This window comes from Jaculus jaculus, chromosome 6 (genome assembly GCF_020740685.1).
Source record: "Jaculus jaculus isolate mJacJac1 chromosome 6, mJacJac1.mat.Y.cur, whole genome shotgun sequence".
Lineage (NCBI taxonomy): Eukaryota > Metazoa > Chordata > Mammalia > Rodentia > Dipodidae > Jaculus > Jaculus jaculus.
The window spans coordinates 22324247-22345109 of NC_059107.1; the positions used below are offsets into that span (position 1 = coordinate 22324247).

Genomic DNA, 20863 nt, shown 5'->3' on the forward strand with positions numbered 1-20863 from the left:
ATGTTACACATAATAATTATCCTCCATGATAAAGTACCTGTGTCTTTTGTTTATTTCTTTTATGAATGTGCATTTGCATTTCCTCTGTCATATATAAAAAACAAGTTGCTTGAATTTCTTTCCTCATCAACAAATCTTGTTTTTGTTTAACTTAAATATTTAGTTATTTATGCTTAACACAATCACTGATATATTTGTATCTAATTATCTTTTTATTCTGTGTTTCACTTTTTTTCTCTTTTTTTCTCCCATCTTGCCTTTTGGTAATATGCACACAGATTTTAATTAATTAACTTTTCTGTACCTTTTGAAACTATATACACTATAAATTTAAGCAGGATCATCCATCCTTGTATTTATAGTATTAGCCTTTAAATTATATGTTCAAAACTCCCTGTCTTGTGTGTACATGGGGAGTGTGGCTTCTGTTATACACTTCCTCTTGATTATTTTTATGTTTATAAATTCTCAAATAAAATGATGGGTTTACTTATGCATTTTCATACATACTTAAATTTGATTTATGTTCTTCACATAATTCTCCCTTCCCTTTCCACTTGTACTATTCGACTTTCTTTATTCTGCTTCCTTCTTGTTTTCACTTTCATGCCACATTTAGTCTATTACCTTCCTCATCCACTTCTTAAAATATATTTTGTCCCATCTCATGGGCCTCTTTCTAGCTTCCTCACCCTTATGTATATTGTTTCTCCATAAATACAACATGTTTTAAAACCTGGAATCAAGGATCCATATGACAGAAAACAGAATATGTGTCTTTCTGAGCATGAATTTCCTAACTGAAAATACTTTACAGTTCCATTCACTTTTGTTTAGTTTTCATAATTTCATTTTTTAATGAAAAGTCCATTGTACATATGTATTCCAATGTCATCATCTGTTCATCTGTTGGTGAACATATAAGGCTGATTCCATTTATTTGATCTTGGAAATACAATAGTAGTAAATGGATGTAAATTTCTCTATGGTATGATATAGCATTCTTTGATCATACGTCCAGGAGTGATATATCTAGGTCATATTGTAATTCTACTTTTAGTTATCTAAGAAATCTCCATAATGACTTCCACAGTGGATACTTAAATATACATTTCTACCAGAAATGAACAAGGTTTCTTCTTTCCTGAGAGCCTTGTCTGCATTTGTTGTCATTTGCTTTCTGAATGATAGCCATTCTAACTCCACATGAGATCAACTCTCAAAGTAAACTCAATTTGTATTTCCCTCATACGTAAGGATGTTGAGTACTTTTAAAAATATTTATTGACATATATGTTTCTTCTTTTGTGAACTGGCTATTCAATTAATTGATTTATTTACTGATTGAGAGTGTTGATGGTGTTTGTTTTAATGTTTAGACTTTTTCAATTCTATATATATTCTAAATATTAACCTTTTGGCATAAAAGATTTTCTCCTACTCTATTGGCTGTCATTCATTCTTATTATATTATCCTTTGCTATGAAGAAGCTTGTCAATTATTCATTACCCATTTGTCATTCCTGAGGAGATATATATATATATATATATATATATATATATATATTTTTTTTTTTTTTTTTTTGCACTATCTGAATTCTATACAGAAAGGTTTTGTTTCTTCTTATATGTTGAAGTATTTTTCCCATGTTTTCCTAGAATTTTCAGCATCTCAGGTTTTAGGTTAAGGTCTTTGTTTCATGTGCAATTTGTTTCTATGGGGGGGGGGGTCGGTGAGAGAAGTAGATCTAATTCCTTTCTTCTAGGAATGGATAGCCAGCTTAGCCAGCACCGTTTGTCAAGTAGGCTGTTTTTCCAATGTATATGTTTGACATTACTGGCACAAAATATGTGTCCATGGTTATGAGTATTTACTGCAAGTTCCTATAGCATGTTTCATTGAGCTACATGTCTGATTTTGTGAAAGTGCCTTGACTTTGCCATGGTAATCTGTAGTGTATGTTGAGTTTAGGTATTGTGATACCTCCCAAAGTGTTCCTTCTACTTCAATATTAGTTTGGCTATCTGTGGTCATTGTACTTTTATATGAATTTTGAGATTATTTCTTCTAGCTCTTTGAAGAGTGTCTTTGCAATTTTGATGAGAATCACATTGAATATGTGGATTATTTTTGTTAGTATAGCATTTTCATAATATTACTTATATCAATTGGCATCATGAAAGTTTTCTCCTACCGTCTAGTGTCTGCTTCAATTTCTTTTTTAAAATTTATTTGTTTGAATTTTTATGAGAAATAGAGAGAGAAAGAAAGGGAGAGAAGTGGCCCACCAGGGCCTCCAACCCCTGCAGTTTAACATGAGATGGTGCCCCACCTTGTGTGCATGTACAACCTCGTGTGCTTATGTCACCTTGTGCATTTGGCTTACGCGGGATTTGAAGAGTTGAACATGGGTCCTTAGACTTCATAGGCAAGTGCCTTAACTGCTAAACCATCTCTCCAGCCCTGCTTCAAATTCTTTTTTCAGTATCTTAAAATTTTCCTTATATACATCCTTCACCTACCTGATTATATTAATTCCTAATGTTTTTAAATCTATTGTGAATGGAATACTCTACCTAATTTATTTCTCAGCAGGTTCATATTTGGCATATATAAAAGCTTCTCATACATCCTCATGGACATTGGATTTATTTTATTGTTTTGGTTTTTCAAGGTAGGGTTTTACTCTAACCCAGGCTAATCTAGAATTCACTATGTAGTCTCAGACTGGCCTAAAACTCACAGCAATCCTTCTACCTCTGCCTTTCAAGTACTGGAATTCAAGGCACAAACCACCATGCCCGGTGGTTGTTGAATTTGTATTCTGCAACACTACTGGGTGTTTATGAGATCTAAAATTTCTAGTGAATTCTGCAGGTTTTAAATGTCCTCTAGAAAAATGGTAGACCTGGAAGACCATGGAAGAGCCATTATCTCACAATTTATTTCTAGAGAAGAAAGCTTGGGTGGGATTATGTTAGAAGTGAAGCAGGAAAGAAAATTTGCTAAGGTTATTAAGCAGTCCTTTAATCAGAGTTACCTTAAAGAGACTGTTCTCCTATAGAAGTGTAACTACCTTGGTAGTCATGCAGACTGTATTAGTCAGGGTTCTCTAGAGGAACAGAATTACTAGAATGAATTATTTTATGAAGGGAATTTATTGGATTAGCTTACAGTAGTCCAATAGCAGTTGCAGGCCTGAGAATCACCGAACCTGGTAGCTGCTCAGTCCACGTGGCCAGATGCCTCAGCAGTCCCAACCGGCACTGCAGATGGTGCCGGAAAACCTGGAGGCCTCCTGAGGAGCCAGAAAGCCTGGAGGCTTCCTGAGGAGCCGCTGGGTTTCGATCCACGTGGGTCTTCAGTTGATGTTGGTCTTTAGTCCGCACTGGTCTTCAATCCACGCTAGAAGGTAGGGAGCAGCTCTGGCAGCCAAGTGGAAGGAAGGAAGGAAAAGGGAACTCTTCTACCCAGAGCTTCCTTATATCAAGTCCCTCTCTGAGCGGGACCACCCACTCTGGGGGAAGGGCTCACCCTGGGAGAAAGACCTCCTCCTTTAGTTGATCCTTCCTAGAAGCAGCCTGTGGATTACTAAACAGATCAAGTTGACAACGCCTTAACTATCACACAGACATAGTAATTGAGATCATTCTATAGTTACTGTGGCCTTTGCACCAACAGTATAATATATGTCAGACAATGGTGGACCAATTATGCTTCTTGCAGTGAAAGACGTGACAGGAACACACGACTACAGTGTTACCTTTTCATATACTTCATATATTTCATTTTGTCTGTGATGGATAGCACTTAAGATGGTTCCCATTGACCTGTTTATTGGTATTGATAATATTGTATAATTTGGGTATGGGTAGTTCATGGTGGCTTTCTTTTAATAATTGGAATGTAGAAATAATGATGGGTGGGCATTTTGAAGATTAGATCACAGACTGTAGCTCTGGTATTGGCCACTTAGAACTTCACTCTCATGTCTTCCATTTCAGCTCTTCTTGTGTATTCTTTAACAAAAACAGCTACTATGGAAGGTGTTACTCTGAGAAACAACATATCCTAGGTTGAAAAAAATACTGAGCAAGGCTTTCAGCCAATAACCAGAAATAGATTCATTTAGTCCACAAGTCCATGAGGAATGGAATCTTGACAATAACCTTGACAATGAGTATGGAAACATTCTCCCTAGCCAGGTTTATAGATCACAGTGAAAATCTGGCTGTCACTAAGAGAGAAAATGAGTTAGAGACGTGAAATATCAGTACTCAAGTGATTCTTATGCAGATACTGATTCATAGAAATTGAGACATAATAAATTACTGTTGAATTAAGCCAGTAAGTATTAGAGCAGTGTGTTATACAGCAACACACCATTCTTTTGGGAGACTGCAGTTATATATATGGCCTTTCATTCATGGTCTATGTGTTCCTCTTTTTTAAATCATTTTTGGTTTTTCTTATGCATTTAACTGTGAATATTTTATTTTTATCCATATGTCAATTTACAATCCTCTCTTCTGCAGTGTGTAATCAAATGCTGGTTATATCAAATTTTAATTTTATAATTTCTGTTTAATTAATTTATATCAATTCTACTTACTCAAAATTTTGGTTACTTTTTTAGAAAATTTGAATTATCTCATGACCCCAATTTTGAGACCACTATGGTTTTGTTTCTGTTCATAATCTCCACAAGCAAAATTGATTATTTGTTTACATATATGATATGCTTGCTAATTCTTATAGGATGCTTCTTTCTCACGAATAGTTTTTTTTTCTTGATGTCATTATGTATATGTTCAAATATCACATAATAATGAGCCCTTCTCATATAGGCCATCTACTACTTTGAAAAAGCTTACCACTTTGTTTTGGATAACCAGAATCACACTGTGTGTAGGTGGGCATAAGTATATTAATCACTTCTTAATGATTAATCAAATGTTTTAACCCTAATGCACTGAAATTAAAATATAATTGGGACTTAAGAAAACTATAATGGGTAACACAAAATTATTCATAATAATAATAAAATATATTGTCTTTTAAGTGTTGTTCTTTTAAAAATTAAAATTTCCCACTGTAGTAGATATGTCTGATACTAAAAGATTCGCATCTTTAACATACCTGTCATATTATTTGTCAGTCAATATCTCTAACAGTGTGTCCTTAAACCTAAGATGCAATTTATTCTTTTTCCTTCTTTTAACCATCTATAATATTGCCTATCCTCTTGCATATCTTCCATAAATTTCAGTATAAGAAATTAACTTTACAAGAGAACACAAATTGAAAATTGTGCACTGGACTTAGATCAAGTTAAAAAGGCAATAACATGGTTATACAATGGGTTATGAGTTCCTCAGTTACTATTTCTTCCTGACATAGGGTCTCACTATGTAACCCAGATAGACTTCTCACTCACACGTCCCCTGGCTCAGGCTCCTGAGTGATTGGATTGCAGTCAGGCTTCATCATCCCAGCTTTTCTGTCAGTTTTCAATACTGATTTGCTGTATTGTGGCCTCTATTAGTTACTAAGAGTGACAAATGCTATAGTTTTCAAATGTCTATAATGGGAATAGCAAGTATATCTTTCAACTAGGAGTTTTGAGTTAATGAGATAACTCATGCAAATTAAGAATGTCTGAAGTATCAAACAACTCATTAATTTTAAAGAACAGTGATATTATTAATGGTATTACTATTAATATCATTAATATGTGCTCAAGAATTCCTTGGGCCTAGCAAATTCTTGAATACACTTAATTATTTTCATGAAAATATATTTTAAGAAGATCATTGCAGAATGTGAATATCTATACATTTTACATTGATTTCATCATTTCAAAGAATGCAAAAGAAGTCCTTGACCAGGCTGTAAAGAAAATGTAATTGAAGAGATATATTATATATCCTCAGTTTAACATAACTAGATGCTTGTCTACTTCTTAATCCTTCTATCTTGGGACAGTATGTTCTGCCATGGTTAATGATAACTATAGGCTTGACGTCAAGACAAGTCTCTTGAATAACTGCTGACTTGTCCATCATATACACTTTTCATTTTTAGAGTGAGATGTCCACAATAGCATGGTACCCATCATTGATTACCTAATTACACAATCATTGCATTAGTAAGTCAGCACAACATCTGTGACCCTAGATGTCACCACCACAACCCCCTCTGTGTATTGCCTGCTGCTGAGGCGGTTCTCCTGACATAATATATTCATTATCCATTAGATCTGGCACATGCTCTGCAGTGCTCAATTACGATACAATCGAGCGGAGGGTCTGGTGTCAGCCAATGTAATGACTTTCTGATTATCTGTCTTTAAATGATGAATGAAATGAAAATGTACTGCTCAAACCAAATATAAGATTGTTAGGATGCCAAATGAAAGTTGTACGTAGTCTTCTTTATGACAGAATGGCAGACACCTGCTTTTATTCAGTGATAGCTCTTTAAAGACACTTTTCCTAATAATTCCTATCTTTCAGTTACAAAATTACTGTGATTCCACCAAACCCATGATCTAAGCCAATATTTTGGGACCATGGAAATTGTCTTGACTGAAGATTAAATTCATAAGAATTTATAATACTTTCACATTATTAGTTCAGTATGTCTACTCTACTTATACAAACTGACCTCCAGGTAATAGATTTATTGCATCTCTTTTGTCACCTGTATCAAATTACTTTTTGAGCTGTTTTTGTCTCATGGAGAGCTGTAAAATAATTAAGTGGATTGATACATAGACAGGAATTTTTAAAAGCATGCCAGCATTCTGAATAAGTGGGAGACTCAAAAACAATTTGTTGTTCATATAATTATGAAGCAGGTGTTTGATAGTATAGTCATTTCTGTTTCTGTTTTGGTCTTTAGTTATTAGTTTGTTAATTGTAATTGAAAATCCAGTAAAACTTCATATTGAAACACTTACAAATCTGACTGAAATGACAGTTTATTGTTTTACTCTATCTCTCTCTCTGTATACCTATCTATCTATCTATCTATCTATCTATCTATCTATCTATCTATGAAACAGAGAGAAAAGAGGCAGATAGAAAAGGAGAGAGAGAGAGAGAGGGGTCCCACTGGGGTCTCTAGCCACTTCAAACAAAGTCCAGTTGCAATATCACCTTGTGCATCTACCTTTATGAGTATACTAGGTAACTGAACCTGGGTCCTTAGGCTTTGCCATCAAGCACCTTAATTACTGAAACCTGACATTTGACTTTTGTTTGTAAAATAATTTAAAAAATCCAATCCATTTTCTAATTCATTAAATCTTATATGGTAATTAAGTGTTTTGAAAGACTTAGAAAAGAAAGAGTAAGGAAGTGTTATTTCCCAGGAAAGCTTAGAGAATCCTGTTTGGATATTTGAGTTATCCAGGCAGCTGTCCCATCTGAGTGAATTCTTGCTGCACCAAGCATTCCACTGGTGTTAAAGAAGGTTGGAAAAATATCAGTTTTCCAAAATTAAAGTTGCTATAATTAATATTGATTTTCTTGCTTTCATTTCCCTTCTTCAAACACTTAGCCCAAATTTGCTATGAATGAAGTTTGTTTGGATCTCATTTCACTAGAATAATTTGAGAGTTGACACCCTGTTTTTTGTTTTTTTTTTTTCTTTTTCTTGGATGTTTGAAGTAGGGTTTCATTCTAGCATAGGCTGACCTGGAATTCACAGTCTCACACTGGCCTCAAACTCACAGATACTCTTACCTCTGCCTCCTGAGTGCTGGGATTAAAGGCATTGCACCACGTGCCTAGGCTACATTTGTTTTGTTATTTGCAACAGGATTGAATGCACCCCAGGGTGAGGAAATGTCCGTTTGTCTATGAGATGTTCTCATTACTAGGATGATGTCAACTTTCTTATCTTACTGTAAATGTGAATGCATGGAATATTGGTAAAATGTCCAGAGACCTTTTAGGTAAAGTAAAATGTAAAACTAGAAAAAAAAAAATGTCTCCAAGAGCAACATCCAAATGAGTTCACTAATTATTTAAGTGCATCTCAGCATTCTAGTTTTGCAAACTCTAACACGAGTTGTATAAGCTCCCATTTTCAAAACTAGTTCAGATAGATAAGTATGTTTTTTTATTTTCTTTTTGTTTCCAGCCAGATTAGAAATTATTTTAGTGGGGATATATTGAAAACCCTAGAGAAAAGTAGATTAAATAAAAGGCCATAGGCTGTCTTATTTTGATTTCAGACTTGTGTATTTAAGAATTAAATTTTAATTTGGAGGGTTTACTGATTTGGGTTTTGGAGGCAGGGTCTCACTCTAGCCCAGTCTGGCATGGGCATCTAGAGCCCAAGCTGTTTGTAAACTCACTGGGTTCCTTCTATCTGAAGAAGTTTAAATTTTTCTTTTACTTCATAATGACTGTTTTTGAGGCTAGGGTCTCATTCCAGCCTAGGATTACCTGGAGTTCACTTTGTAGTCTCAGGGTGTCTTCGAACTCCTAGCAATCCTCCTACCTCTGCCTCCAGAGTGCTGGGAATAAGGACATGTACCGTGCCCCACTCAGAGTTTTCTTGGCATGTTTTCAATAGGGTGTAAGTTTAAATGCAGGATCCGTTTTCCTGCTGTCCTCAGCCTCTTGTCAGCTAGGGAATACATACAAAACATATTAAGACCAAAATCTTGAATACTTATTTCTTTTAAGCCCAAGACTTGACTATATTAGAGGAAGATAATTTAACAATATCAATAAAATATCTAAGGCTATGTGAACCCTAGCTTTCTGTCTCTAGGCTAGACTATACCCCAATTATTCCAGAAAGTTATCTGTTTACTGTCAAGAAATGTCAGATTGGCCTTTGTGTACTTTAATAGAAGGCATGGACTCCTGAATAAGAGAAAGTATTTTTTTTTTTCCCTGTCATAGCCATACCAATAGTCAGAGCACCAGCTTTTCTTCAGTCGGTTATTCGTGCTGCACAACTTACTCAGCCCAGTAGACTCTTGTACCCAAAGGTTGTCACTGAGTGGGATACTGGTGTTAGGGGATCCCAAGTATTTTATAGTAAGAAGTAAGCATGCTTATCTTTACCACAAAGGGAGATAGTACATTCCTAGGGAATTTCCATCAGAAAACATCTTTTCTACAATCTCAAGGCTGTTTAGTTTAAAAATACCCTTGAATTGAGAATCAAAAACAAAAGTGTGCTCCAAGCTGAATGAGCCACTCATAATTTCTTCTTAATATATTGGCTTTATGCTGTACAAGATATACTAGAAATGCTTTATAGTGACTTAGAAGTTTTTGTTTACAGTTTAGATGGTGCATATTGATTTATTTATAACTGATTGTTTTAGTTTTCACTAAGAGGTAACTGCATATTTTTGGAACACAGTGTTTTGTTTTTATACATGTACTTACAATGTGTACTGATCAAATCAAGGTTGCAAGTATTTTCATCTCTATGCTTTCCTTGTGCCTGGAGACCTCATCTCTCTTCTTGTGTGGTGGTCACAAGAGCTCTTCTGTCCAGTTCAGTTTCTCCCTCTTGTCTACTTCTGGTCCTCCAGTAATTACTCTTCTGTATACCTCTACATTGAAGTGAACTATTTTAACTCTACATGTGTCTTCTTGTGTCAGCCTTACTCCACCTAATATGCTGTCTACTAGTTCATCCATGTGCTTCAAATGATAGGATTCCATCCTTTACACACACACACACACACACACACACACACACACCACTAGTTCTTTTAATCTAGTCACCTGCAGTAGGCATCTAGGTCAGTTCCTTATTTTGGCTGTTATGACTATTGCTGCAACAGCATGTAATGTACCCTTGTTTCTTTTGCATGGAGACCTAGAGCTGGTATCATTGAATCATACACTACATATCCTGTTAGTTCATAATAAAAACCTTCATAATGTACCACAAATGGTTCAACTTATTTACCTTTGTACCCCTTTGTGTAATAGGTGTGTGTGTGTGTGTGTGTGTGTGTGTGTGTGTGTGTGTGTGCATTTTTTTTTTCCTGCATTCTTGCCAGCAATTGTTACCTTTTTGTTACTTTCATAGTGATCTTTCTGACTGGTTCTGTCTGGTATAGAAGTATAGAATGACTCATTCTTATGGTTTCCATTTGCAGTTCTCTGTTTTCCAATGGCATTGAAATTTGGATTTCTTTTACAAAATGTTAAGTCAGATCCAGGTGTAGTAGCACATGTCTTTAATCTCAGTGTTTGGGAGGCAGAGGTAGGAGGATCACCATAAATTCGAGGCCACCCTGAGACTGCATAGTGAATTCCAGGTCAGCCTGAGCTAGAGTGAGACCCTACCTTGGGGGGGAAAAAAAAAAAAAAGAAATGTTAAGTTAAGTCAGGCCGTGTCCTCCCTTTTTAAATTGCTCTACTCACTTTTCATGATTTAATTTTTCTTTGCTATACGGATAGTTCTTAGTTGTTGTTGTTGTTGTTGTTGTTTTTTTTATAGTTTCACTTTCTGTTTTTTTTTTTTAATGTCATGTGTTTCATGGTCTATTTAAAAAAACTCATTAAATATATTTATGTAGTCATTTATGCTTAAGGAGAAAGCTTATACACAGAAACAAAGGCATGGCTTAGGGTGAGGAGGTGAGGAAGGGGGTACAGAAAGGGTAGTGGGTAGGGAATGATCAAGTTACATTCTATTCATGAATTAAAATTCTAAAAAAAAAAATTTAAAAAAAGAAGGCATGACAAAGGACTGAAAGTGTAGCTCAGCAGGAGAGTGATTTCCTAAAATGCCCGAAGACCTAAAACAAATCATCAGCACCTTAAAACAAGAGAACAAACCATCTAAATTAGCACATCCTAAATTTATGGGTGAAATTAAGAGTGTGGTTCTACTTTTTTTTAAAGCACATAATTAAAATATAAATTTGTTGTTTTATAAAGGAAAATAATGAATATATTTCTTGGCTTATAATGCATGCATATATAAAGTAAATTATTATAATAAAGAAATGTTTGATGGTATATGTACAGTAACAGTCTTATAAGCTTCACAGAGTACTTGATAGAGATTGGGTGTTCCAGAGCCTTCAGCTGCTGCAAACAAACTCCAGATGCATGTTCCCCCTTGTGTGTATGTTTGATACAACACACTTGTATCATCACATGTGGCTTAGGTGGGACCTGGAGATTTGAACATGAGTTCTTAGGCTTTGCAAGCAAGCTCCATAACTGCTAAGCTATCTCTCCAGCCCAAGTATCATCATATTAATATATAGCAATCCTACATACACTTATTATAACCCCTAGAGCAATCACTGAAAGTTAGAACTTAGGGTTGTAGCTAAAATTCCAATAGATGAGATATAATACCTTGTTAAATTTTTCAAAGCTACTCAGTTCCCATCTTGGGGAATAATGAGAAAGAAATAAGAATAGCAATGTGAACATCTCAAAGTACCTGTCTTGGGTTATAAGTTTCCTATTGTTTCTCTTTTGTTTCAGATATAAGGGTGGTTTACTTTAAGTGGTTTTACTATACTTATTTTTCATCTAACCTTATTTCTTTTTAGTTTTCTGCAGGATATGTGTTTTACAGAACTAATTTTACCACAATTCTAGATTCTATCCTTGGTAATGGACCAATCAGACTGTAGGAAGGGGAAGTTTTAGGATAAATGGATCAAATTCACAGCATGGATATATTCTTCAAATCCTGATCACATACTTCAATTTTAATTCAACCATTGTGCTAAACACAACTTAAATTTTATTTTTAAAGCTTTGCTATGACAAATAACACTACATATTTTCTTTCTTTAGATGATTAATGTGACCAGATGTCTCAACCATTTGTTTGTTCAATTGATGGACTAGATTTTGCCTCCTACAAAAAAAAAAAAAAAAAATTGCATGAGTCACCTGTGTGTTTATTTACTTGACTATAATTCCCCAGATGTGAAAATCAGCTATCTTTACCCTTTCATCCACTGAATCACATGTTCCTTCCATGCTTTTTTAATTTTTGTAAAAGTCTTCATATATATAATTTGCAAGTAGAGAGATACAGAGAGAGACAGAGCCAGAAACACACATGCACACACTTACTGAGAGATAGAGAGAGACAGAGAGAGTATGGGGAAGCTAGGGCCTGTGCATCTGACTTATATAGACACTGGGGAATTGAACTTGGGTTGTTAGACTTGGAAGGTAAGTGTCTTAACCATTGAGCCATCTCTCCAGCCCCTATTCTTTCTTTTTAACTAGAGGACATTTATGTTATCAGCAGTAATATATCATGCTAGATAACAACATTTAAATAATACAGGAACATTATAGTATGTGAAAGAAGACAGTGGCCCAGAAGCATAACTGTAGGGAAAACTTGTATATTGGCATGTGTTAAGCCAATATCCCTTTGTCATAATGGTTTACTCATCTTCAACATCTGAATAGGATGCAAGAAAGATTTCAGATTTCAGAAACTACAGATCTGAGGGAAAAAAGTCACCATGAAGATGTCATCTGGTTCTAGAGAGATTTGTACAATTATATGCCAAGGACCATTAATGAAATACTAAGGAACAAACAGTTAAAACCTTAGGGTTTTCCTAATCGGGTTGAATTACATGAGCACACTGTGAATCTTGACATTTCAAGACAGAGATGCCATTCCAACAGGGGAGATGGGAGGGTAATGATGAAGGAGTCAACAGGGAAATATCACTGCCTGGTAAAACACTGTCCCCTGAAGGAAGCAGGAGATTAGATCCAGAGTCTTAATCAGGGCTCCTGATTTCCCTTTGTTTCCACTGCACCGATCACCACAGCAGGAGGTCCCTCAAGTAGTAAACATCAAGAAAGTTAACTTTAGCTGGGCATGGTGGTGGGCGTCTTTAATCCCAGAACTAGGGAGGCAGAGGTAGAAGGATCACTGAGAGTTCGAGGCCACCCTGAGACTACATAGTGAGTTCCAGGTCAGCCTGAGCTAGAGTAATTTTCTGGGGCACTTTGACTATTACAGAAAGGAAGATACATGCACACACGCACACACACACACACACACACACACACACACACACATTTTTGTATAGGTCTTCTTGCCACTATACTAAGCCTTCTAGTCGTGCTGAATATAACTGATGAGATACTTAACACTTTTCACACTTTAGAAAATAAACTTATTTGTGTTCTCTCCTTCCTGTTCACTTAATTTCCCTGTCTTCACTTTTTCTCCTTCTTCCTAACGATCTTCTCTTCTGACCCTATCACTCTGCCAATGAGTTTAAATAAATCACATTATATAAATGTTTGAAAACTTATTGTTGGATTTGTTCTCATTCAGGTTATTAATTTTTAAAATACCTTCTTACCCTTCATTCCCTGACTGTTTTTGAAACCACATCACATAAAATGTACTTTAATTGTATGAGACTCTACAAATAAGGTATCATGAATCTTGGAATATAGTTAATTTTAGTTCCAAAGTGATAATACAATTTTAAAAGTACTATTTTTTTCCTAATTAATACTGAAACAATTTACTCTCACATTAAGTAGAAGAACCCTGAACAGGATTTTGAATCTGTCATTGTTGAATGACTACATGATATATATTTCTCCTTATGTGTTTTATGAAATTCATGCTTTTAGATTTTTCATACCATGTTTTTATACCCAATTGGATTTAGAATAAAATCTCAATTTTATACTTAATTAAATTCATAAAAAAACAATTGCATTTCATGGGCTGTTCTTTTACTTGGTCTTGTTGGAGTAAACTTAAGCTAAAAAAACTTCATAGGTTTGGGCTAAATTATCTGAGCCACATACCCTCAAAATACCATAGATAATTTTACATAAAGAAAAAAAAAATGTCAGTTCAGACTGACTTAAAGAATACAGGTGTTGGGCTGGAGAGATGGCTTAGCGGTTAAGCGCTTGCCTGTGAAGCCTAAGGACCCTGGTTCAAGGCTCGGTTCCCCAGGTCCCACGTTAGCCAGATGCACAAGGGGGCGCACGCGTCTGGAGTTCGTTTGCAGAGGCTGGAAGCCCTGGCACGCCCATTCTCTCTCTCTCCCTCTATCTGTCTTTCTCTCTGTGTCTGTCGCTCTCAAATAAATAAATAAAAAATTAAAAAAAAAAAAAGAATACAGGTGTTTATAGCTTAAGGATATAGAAAGGGAAAAAAGATGTTAATTCTAGGCCTAGTTTCTCAGCTATAAATAAACTCTGCTCTTCTATGATGGTATCTGGATATATATTTTTTGTTTGTTTGATGATATCATGCTTAGTTTATTAGTTAGATGAAATCTTAGTGCTAGTAATCACATTCAGACATGATCATGTCCAGAGGACTAGAAGAAGTCACCATTTGGGGGGTTTTCCTCTTCTATAGTCTATTCTCATTCTGACATTGCTGAACATTGTGTCTCATTGTCCAGAGTTAGTTCACATATCCATTCCTAAACCCTTCAGTATCAAAAGGAATGGGATCATAGTATGTGGTCTCTATAAGTCAGGGTTTTTCCCTGGGTCAATTGTCTTCTGAGTCTCATGGAAGGATGAATGCTTTAAAGATTAAAGTTTCACTTAAAAATTAGAAAAAGAAAGAGAGGTAATTTTAGGCAGACAAGTGTTCTCCTTTCAATTTCATTTTATAACACGCACACATAAGAATTGGGTTTGGCCCAAAATGTTCCAAGTTGGGGTGATTCTTATGATTTTTAGAGAGAGAGAGAGAGAGAGAGAGAGAGAGTGAGAGAGTGAGAGAGACAGCGGGAGAGAAAATGATGAGAGTCCATTTGCAATATGAACATAGTCAGGCCTGAAACCAGCTTTAAGTCTAGAGCATGAGACATGCTAAATGACAAATTAGCTTTTATGCTTAACCTTGCTGGAGCTGGGTTTCTGCCCTTTGTCACTGCCACACACGTGTGCATCCACGCACACTCGTTTCTCAGGTGTACAAGGATAAAATTAGAAGAAATTATAAAGTACTTTAGAGTACATCATAGTCTGAATTTCTAAAATCTTAAGAAAAAAAGTTATGATGAACTCTAGAGGACAAAGCCACATAATTGTAAAAAAACAGCAGGACCTGATGTTTATATCCTATCACCATCAGATCAAAAGGCATGATTGCCAGTGAACCAAAATAACAAACCCTGGAAAGATGTTGAGCGAGAATTCTCCTGCTGGCAGGCTACAGATCTGGAAGGTACAAATTCTAAATGGGAATATTCTGTGGACATGTGAAGAATCAGACTGCTCCAACAACAGGAAGTTGCCAATATGATTCCGAGTTGAGTTTTAAGAAGAATCATTTGGTAAAATTACTTCAGAATTTATTTCTTCAGGAAGAGTCTACAAATAGGGGAGCTGCATTATTCCCTGCAAGCTGACTAACATACTTTAAAAAGGAAGTAAATATTATCATAAGAGTTAATTTTGTAGAATTTATTATAATAGTAAATACATTAAAATTATGGCCTCATGATTTAGGTTTTCGTCTGTTTCTGGAATGAGCTGTCTGATCAAAATTACATGCATAGAGATAATAAACAGTTCATAAATATCCATTAAACTTCCCAAGTTTTGAATTCTTAGATTGAATTTTCCTTGCCTATTATGATCTTCTAATGAGAGGATAATTACTATATTTCTTACACAGAAAATATAGCAAGTAGCTCAAATATTATGGCCCAACCACTTCCATCTAAAGGAGAACAGCAAAACAATTAGAGCCATTTGATGTGAGAGTGGCAAGAGCAACTATTCAAATAACTTTCAGTGTACCAAGAATAAATCCTGCTAAAATAAAAATACTTAGAAGGAAAATATGCCATTAAGTGAATTCATTGGTACTGCCATATTAATTTACATCTGTCAAATCTGCAATCAGATGTATTCCACACAAGCCAAATGCAATGTAACTCCATGGAGACTGTTATTTTTAAAAAAATATTTATTGTTTTCCTTTTTGCTCAAATGTGAAGTGAACTAGCTGGCAAAAGGCAGCATCTCTGTAAAAATTAATCGAATACACATATGCGGAATATGGCTTTGGTTGGCTTCCTGTGAACTAAAACCTGCCATTACCTCTCTAGAAGGTTGGATATAATCAAATATGTGTTAGTAACTAGGGAGGGATGTATAGCAGAAGATTGAAAGTCTTAACAGACAGTAAAATAGAACATAATTAAAGGTTATAAGGAAGACAACAGAAAAATATAAGCAAGCCATTGGTTAAAGTACTGAGGTCATGACTAGAGAAGTGTTAAAGAAACCTGGGGTATTCAAAATATTAATATATTACCATTGTCTTCCTTAAATAGTAACACTTAGTCCAATGAAGTTACAATGTTCACATAAATTGGAAATTCTCTTTTTAAATGGCTTTAATGCCTTCATGATATTCTTTCTGATGGTTCAGGGATGGTAAGTGAACTAGATATCACTAAGGAGAAGCATCTCTGATATGAAGAAAGCAAAATTCAGCCATATGCTGTCTATAATACATGAACTGGGTAGCTTAAAAATGCCTGGTCTGTTAATATGGAGGCTAGCGGGACCAGATCAAGATGTTGGCAGAGCCACACTGCACTTGGTGACTGAAGGAGGAATCCCTTTTACTTCTAATTTTTTGGTACTTGCTGGAAATCTGTGAAGCTTTTGGAGTGCACACAAGTTATAGAGCCACTCAGATATCTTCTTCTCTAATTGTTAAGTCTTTCCTTTCTGTATGGTCATCCACATTTCTCCTTTTTATGATAACATCAGTTATGTTGGATCAGGGCACATGCTAATCACCTTCTCAATCTAGTTGCATTGGTGAACACCCTAACTCCCAGTCACTGGCAATTAAGAGTGACCTGTTTTTTTGGTATATTATTGGACCCACCATACTGCCTTTGTCCCCTGCACCAAAACCTACAGATAAACCAAGAGGAAACACTTTCTTTTTGTCTTGCTACACCTCTAAGAAGATACTCAGGACTTGAAATTTCAACTTTTGCATATCTGGGATTTGCCATTAACTTGGGTTATGACTGATGATATAGGCCCATGATGGAGCTCTTGCCTGCCCCATAGAAGGCTCTAGACTTATTGTCCATACCACACAAAAAAAAATATCAGATTATTTGGGTTCAAAAATCTGTGTCCATTGCTAGGTGTGACCCAGGCACATTGTGAAAAGGAGGGACAATGTAATATTCTTGATAGGGTTGCTCTGTGAGAAAGGACACACTACTGGCAAGAGCAAATGATTGCTGTGCTTGCAATAATTGTTAACAGTCAGAAAATTTACTGTGTGTCACTTCACCTCTAGCCCAACTTCCTTTATACCCTGTTTGCAGATTTCATTGCTATTTGCGTATAATTTATAGTGAACTTGTCTTCTTACCTGCATCTCTCCACATTCTAATCCAGTCTGCAGACATCTCCCAGATTCATCATCCTGTACCCTAGCTCTGTTCATTCTCCAGGGCACCATCCTTCACTGACTCCCTATTGTCTACAAAATAAAAGTAAAACTTCTTAGATTGAAATAAAAGGCCCTCTGGTCCCAAACCTCCTTTCCAACCTCATTTTCCAGAACTCACCATCATATATCAAATGCTTCGATGAAACAGAGCTACTTGACATTCTTCATACATGCTGCATATTTTGGCACCTGTGTGCTCTTGTTTATGCACAAACCCAATCTCATTCAAATCCTGACTAGCCTTGCAGGCCCAAGTGAAATGCTGCCTGCTGCAAAAAGCCCTCCTTAATCATCCTAGCTACAAGAAATCTTGCTCTACAGAAACAGAGTGATTCAGGAGTCTCTTTCACCCATGTCCCAAATAGTTACTGAATGCCAATTATATAAGTTGGCAGTAAAGTAGGAACTAGAAAGCAGTGGTCACAAAAATAGGACATGGTTCTAATCTTCATAATAGTTGTTATAGAAAAATATATTAAAATAAGTTTGGAAGAGACATTATAATTTTAACCTGTGAAGTATATTCACAGATAACCATATAAAGTATATGCTTATTTTATTGATCCATTTGTTTATCTTCTACCCAAATAATAGAATATTTTTCACTTTAATACAGAAAGACCATATATACTGGCAGTATCTAGATCAGAGAAAACCTTTTTCAGGGTATGTATGCATGTATGTGTGTCAAGGAACATAGAAAGTGATATTAGACCTATGTTTTGATCATTTCTACCAAAAGAGATTTTTTTTGGAAATTAAGTTACAAAGTGTATATATAGTAATATATAGGTAAATAAATAAAATTATATATATATGTATATATATATAAAACTTTCTGGTGTATTTATAGTTTATATAAATAAAGTAAAAAACAGTGACATTGGAATTCAATTAACAAAAAGAGAATGTGGTAGCTTTTCTCTGAATAACTATATTTTATAAAGAAAAAAGAATAAGAACAAACTATAATGACTTATATTTACAAAAATTACACTATGAACCCCATTAGTTTGTATACTAATTTCAAAAGTACTTTTTGAAGAGGTGGAGAGTTGGCTCAGTGGTTATAATGTGTCCTGCAAAGCCTATTCATATAGGTTCAATTTCCTATTATCACATAAGTGAGATGCATAGAGCAGTGTGTGCATCTGAAGTTCATTTGCAGTGGCTGGGGGCCTTAGTGTAACCGTAAACTAACTAAATCTCTCTCTCTCTGCCTCTATATCTCTCTGCTTGCAAATAAAAATATTTAGAAAAGACTTCAAAATTTTTTGAGGTTAGCAGGAATCAACAAAATCAATTGTACTGGAAAATGCTGTAAAATAATACAAAATAAAATGAAATAAATAACAGATCAATCAGCAAATTTATGCACTTAAATGTTTTATAGTTAATATTTTAATATTTTTGCATAACTTATATAACAAAAACAATATAATTCAGTCCTTTGTGTGATGATTTTCTCAACTGTAGCATGAGGTGAATTTAAGATTGGCCTTTCAATTGTATCACAAAATGAAGTTACCCATCTAACATCATAATAAAGTATCTTTATATGGTTATTTTCTTCTTTTAAAATCAGTTTAAAATAAATTTAAAAGATGTCTCTGGAACCTAGTCTTGAGTCACATTGACAGTTACAGTGTAGCAACTAACACCTAAATATTTTATTTATTTCAGATAAGGAAAGAGAGCCTAGTTATATAGATTTTGAGATTGCAAGTGACATAATCTAGCTCCAACTAGTTTAAGGGGGAAAGAAAAAGAAGTGTTTCAAACTGAGGCAAACCTTCAAGGTTATTCACATTCTCCAGGCTTCTCTAAACAGAATTCATCCTCTCATAGGGAGAGTTATCTCATATTCTTTTCATTCTCTTTAGCCTATGAAACCCCCTGAGAGGGACATCAAGCAGCCTTCAGTGGGTCTCATAATTGCAACCTCAACTGAGTCGTGGAGTGTTATGGTGATCTGGGTTGAATTCCCATGGATAGTTGTATGTTAACAACTGGGTAAAAATAAAATAATTGGGTTAGGTGAGAGACAGTTCCCCAAATAGAAACAGATGATATTTTTCGGAATGAGGGATGGTACACCGTGCTGTCAAGTTAAGTAGTTCGCTACAGCATCTACTCACTTTCCACTGTCTAGCTACACATGTCAAATACTTCAACCACAGTGTGACCTTTAGTATTCTTCATCTGTGCTTGTGGCTCTGGTGATTTTGGCCCCTGCTTATGCTGTTCCCATACAAGCATGGTTCTCTCTTTGATCATGCTTATTATTGTTATTATTATTATTATTAATGTATTATTTTAACATATCTATAGGGAAGAGAGGATGGAAAGTTTCCAAATATAATCACCCTTGTACTAGCAATGATTACTATCTGCATGGGCTAGGGGATTAGCGGGTGTTAGAAGACACCGGAAAGCTAAGGCCATGAGGCCCGACAAAGCTGAAATTCCAATATTTTCATGTCATTCTGTGTCACAGTCAGAGAAACAAAGGCCTTCTTGGAGGACGAAACAGTGACCAAGGCATGAGAGCTGAGAGGAAATTTCTTAGGACATCCAAGTGCACACGAAGTGTGACTTTGCGGCTTTACTCAGACAAGAGCTGCTCAAGCAACCTGAGGGGAAGCTTGCGAGTTTTGCACACATCCCACATTGTTTCAGAGCAGAAACTGGGGTAAAGTGAGGCATCCTCTCGAATGGAAAGTTAAGTGTGGAATAAAAGAAAACATGTATCAATTGTTTTACTGTGCCTGAAACCAAAAAGTAGGTGAAAATCTATTTAAGGCAGCAAAAATTTCAGATATAGCTCTCCTGAAAATTAAATGGGTCTGGGCCCCTTCACAATGTTCTGGGAGACTTGGCATGTCATGTTTTAAGAAGCATATGTAAATCTATACAAGTTTTTGTGTGTGGTTGTGGGGATAGAAACCAGGGTCTTGTGCATCCTAGGTGAGCATTCTGTTACTAAATTCCATTTCTAGCCTGTGGTGGTTTGAGTTGGTTGTAGCCCATAAACTCATGTGTGAATTCTGAATTTGTGGTTCCAAGATGATGGTAATTTGGGAGGTGGATTCTTGAAGAAAGAGATGCGTTGTTGGGGGATGAGCTTAGGGGCACTGTAGCCAGATTCCTCCTTGCCAGAGCATGGCTGTCTCCTGTGGCTACTTTCCACCTGCTGTCGCATAGTGGTGATATCTAGCCTCTGATCATACCATGTTTTCCCCTGCCATTATGAAGCTTCCCTTTGAGACAGTAAGCCAAATCAATTCTTTCCTCCCCATCAGCTGTTTTTGGATGGGTTCTTTGTCCAAACAATGAGAAGGTAATTGTAACATAATCCTTCTTTCCTCCTGTCTCTACTGTCCTTGTGGA

At 35.6% G+C, this 20863-nt stretch overlaps 1 pseudogene; it reads left to right on the top strand.

The window, feature by feature from the left end:
* Nucleotides 1-15218: 15218 nt before the first annotated feature.
* LOC101610721 overlaps nt 15219-20863 on the top strand; it is a 28803-nt pseudogene continuing 23158 nt past the window's right edge.